Raw genomic sequence first — 4,461 nt, forward strand, 5'->3', positions numbered from 1 at the left:
TTTTTTGATAGCGAAAACTTTATTTAAAACAATCTGGATGGAGCAGTCTTCGGTCTGCCGAATTCTTTGGTACCAGCAGAATTCCAGGATAATGGAATGATCTGGGCTGTGGCTTCCGCATGGAGGGGGCGCCGGGACTAGAAGAATCAGTGTGGGGCGAAGCTCCTGCCAAACACCAGGGAAGAAGAGGAAGGAGAGCGGGCGCGAGCGCGAGGCTGGGAGCCGTAGTGCCAACTACGGTCCACAGGGAGTGCTCGCCATCTGCGGCGAGGGCCACCCGCCGTAGTGCGAGCTGGCTCTTGGCTCCGCTTAATTCTCTTAGTTTCTCACTGCAATAGAAGAGATGGGTGCCCGCTTCCCTAACCTCGCACCAATCCGGGAATACAGGCTGGAAGGAAAAGGTTCTCTAGAAGCTCCTGTCCCTAGCGAGCTGCTGGCCAACTCTACGTAGAACACAGCGCCACACTTTGCCCTAATTAGCCCTAGAGAGCTGTGAACCAAGACCAGGACCAGGTGTTCTCTCAGTTAGCTCGGGGCCTTTTTTCTTTTGAAAGCAGTTCTGGCTATTACATAATAGTTTTTCAAAAAAGAGAGTTCCACCAGCCGCTTCTCTGAAGCCAAGGTTCCTCACCTATAAAGTATGATTCTAACTCCTGGGCTCTGTTTTTGGGTTTGGTGTCAAACGTTGCTGGTTTAACTGTGGTCTGATACTTTAGCACTAAGCAGCATGGTAAAGGAGAAAGGTCTACCTTCTGTTTTCTGGGGTATGATCTAGTTCCTTCTCTGACATGGTGTATATATCAGGTTTCAGTCATTCTTGCCAAGGGCTTCAATCCACCATTTATTGCAATACACTTGAGAGTTCTCTTTTTAATGACAGTGTGTATTAAAAAATGAAATCTTTTTTCACTCATATGTGGAACATAAACATAGATAAAGAGAACTGATTGGTGGTTACCAGAGGGGAAGGGAGTGGTGGGAGGGCAAAAGGGGTAAAGGGACACATATGTATAATGATGGATTAAAAACTGGACTATTGGTAGTGAACACGATGGAGTCTACACCGAAACAAATGTAATAACATACACTTGAAATTTACACAATGTTATAAGCCTATATGACCTCAATAAAATAATTTTTTAATTAAATCTTTAAAATACTTTTGACCTTATGAAAGATAAAATTAAGGATGTTTAATAGAACATAAGGTTAAACTGCCAGCTACTTTTGAAAAGTATTGCACAGTAAAATCTAGGCTAAAATAATGGGATATCCAGACCACCAAACTTCAAATAAATTACTTTGCTGTGTATATCAAGTAATATGTTTTGGTTTTTCTAGTATAGTTTATACTTTCAAATCCTCTTCACTTGCAATTCCTCATGCCTATAGATGGCAAACCACAGGGTCGTTTTTAGTTCAACTCACTGGTAAATAAACAGGCAGACAAGAACAAAATGCTACCCTTGGGTTTAGACGTAATCGGAGAAGAATGCCCTGTCTTGCAGCACCAAAACCACCAGTGACCTCTGTATGTTTAAATACTGCTGCCTTCCCTTCTGTCGTTATGAAATGTCCCTGCTTGTGCTAAAGGACAATTTCTCCCCCTGTGCTCTGGATCCCATACCCTTCACTCTTGCATTTTCTTCCAAAATTTTTGACATTTTACTTGAAAAATGTAAAACATACAGGAAAAAAAACAGAATAGTGTCAAGAACACACCAATACCCATCATTAAATTCTCTCCCACTAGAGTCTGTTAATATGCTGAGGCATCCTATCTAAACAAACTAACAACCCTCCCTTGACCCCATATCCCACCCTGCTTTCTTAGCAAAGCTTTTTGAAAGAGTTGTCTATAGTTGTTATCTCTACTACTTCAGTTTATATCTCCTCAATATATGTCAATATGACTTTTTTTCCCTAGTATTCCAAGACTGCACTCTTCAAGGTCAATACTGACATCTATGCTTCCAGATCCACTGTCAAGTCTCCTTTGCTAGCTCCCATTCTACTTCACCTCATATTGTTTGGATTGCCCTGAAAGTCCATCGTCTGATTATTTATTTATTTATGTATGTATGTATTGATTAAATGAGGAAGATTAGCCCTGAGCTAACATCTGTTGCCAATCCTCTTTTTGCTGAGGAAGATTGGCCCTGGGCTAACATCCGTGCCCATCTTCCTTTCTTTATATGTGCGACGCCTGCCACAGCATGGCTTGATAAGCAGTGAGTAGGTCCGTGCCCAGGATCCAAACCCAAGGCCACCAAAGCAGAGCGTGAGAACTAAGCCACTAGGCCACCGGGCTGGCACCCAATGGTCTGCCTCCTGATTTCTATTTACACGGTCGAAGTGACTTCATCAAAAACCACTGCTTTCGGGCCGGCCCCGTGGCTTAGTGGTTAAGTGTGCATGCTCCGCTACTGGCAGCCCAGGTTCGGATCCTGGGCGCGCACCGACGCACCACTTCTCCGGCCATGCTGAGGCGGCATCCCACATACAGCAACTAGAAGGATGTGCAGCTATGACATACAACTATCTACTGGGGCTTTGCGGGAAAAAAAGGAGGAGGATTGGCAATAAATGTTAGCTCAGAGCCAGTCTGGTCTTCCTCAGCAAAAAGAGGAGGATTAGCATGGATGTTAGCTCAGGGCTGATCTTCCTCACAAAAAAAAAAACACTGCTTTCAATGCCCTCTATAGGCCAATAGCTCCCATGAACCTTCAGCCCTTTCTCCAACCCTCCAGATTCATGTTTCCAATGGTCTACGTGGCATTTCCATGTGGATGACTAATGGCTCAAATTTAACATTGCCAAAGTAGAACTCTTGATATTCCCTTATCCCCTCCCTGAGTTTCCCTAATCTCATATCCAATCTAGTTGCTCAAGTTAAAAATGTAGGAATCATCTTTGATTCTACTTTCCTTTCCTCACCACTCCCATCAGCAAATCCTATCAATTTTATCTCCAAAATATCCCAAGGCAATTGACTCACCAACTCCACCTCAGCTGCCCTGGTGAAATCCCCCATCAATGCTCCCATGAAACCACCACAAAAGTCTCCGGACTTGTGTCTTTGCTTCTACTCTTGCCTCTACTTCTATAATCCATTTTGCACACAGCAGTGATCTTTTCAAAATGTATTTTAGATCATGCCATTCCTGTTTAACCACCTGCTATGGTCTGAATGTTTGTGTCCCCCCAAAATTCATATGTTGAAATAATAACCTGCAAGATCTGGAGGTTTTAGGAGCTGGGGCCTTTGAGAGGTGCTTAGGTCATGAACGCAGAGCCTTCATGAATGGGATTAGTGCCTTCATAAAAGAGGCCCCACAGAACTCCCTTGCCCCTTCCACTGCAAGAGGACACAGGTAGAAGTAGGCAGTCTACAACTCAAAAGAGAGCCTTCATCAGATCATGATCATGCTGGTGCCTTAATCTTGCTTTCTAGCCTCCAGAATTGTGAGAATTTTCTCATGTCTGTCTATAAGCTACCCCGTCTGTGGTATTTTGTTATAGCAGCTGGAAGGGACTAAGACACCACCCCTCTGCCAGCATTTCCCACTCTTCTTGATTACAAAAGCCCTACATGATCTGGTCTTTGCTGCCCCCTCCAGCCTCAATTTTTATCACTCTCCCCTTGATTCACCACTCGAACCACATAGGCCTTTCCCTTCACCAAACACATCAAGTTTATTTCTTTAAATAGAGTCTTGCACTGTTTCCTCCTCCACCAGGCAGATTCTGCCCCAATTTCACACAGCGATTCAGGTCTTAACTCTAAATGTGTGCTCAGGAGAGGCCTTTCCCCACCACCCAATCTAAGGTAGCCCTGCAGTCACTCTGTCTCATGTCGCCCAAGTTTAAGTCTCTGTATAACACTTGTCTTTGTTTATTCTATAATGTAAGCTCCGTAAGACTGTCTATCTTGTCCCCTGTCTAGAATGGTTCTTGACAAACAGTAGATGCTCAATAAATGTTTGTGGAAAGAATGAATGGATGATAGGCATCAGATACTTATTCAATAATCCAAATCCAAACTAGGAACACCAATCATTTGCAAGAGATCAAAGAGAATGGGCTTTCCCAGCTTCCTACTACTCCAAAGCTCAATTTACACTTTGACTTAGGGCCTGGTTCTGATCAAACAGACAATAGAGAAGATAGCTGCAGCTGAGAAAAAATGAGCTATCTCTGGGAAATTACTAGATCTGAAATCTCATCCCAAGTTTAACACCAGCCTCTTTAGTTCCTCATAGTAAACCCAGCACTGACAACAGATTTATGTAAGTGCGGAGGAAAGGGGGGTACCATCGTAAAAATTCACCTGCTTGGCCCACAGGTGGGCTCTTGGGTTTCCTCTCCTCTAAGCATTTAGCAATAAATCATTCCAACAATGTTTCTCTAATGCGTAAAGGGAAAAACAAAACTAAAAAGAAATTATACCAACTTCTGTGA

This window comes from Diceros bicornis, chromosome 31 (assembly GCF_020826845.1).
Source record: "Diceros bicornis minor isolate mBicDic1 chromosome 31, mDicBic1.mat.cur, whole genome shotgun sequence".
Classification (NCBI taxonomy): domain Eukaryota; kingdom Metazoa; phylum Chordata; class Mammalia; order Perissodactyla; family Rhinocerotidae; genus Diceros; species Diceros bicornis.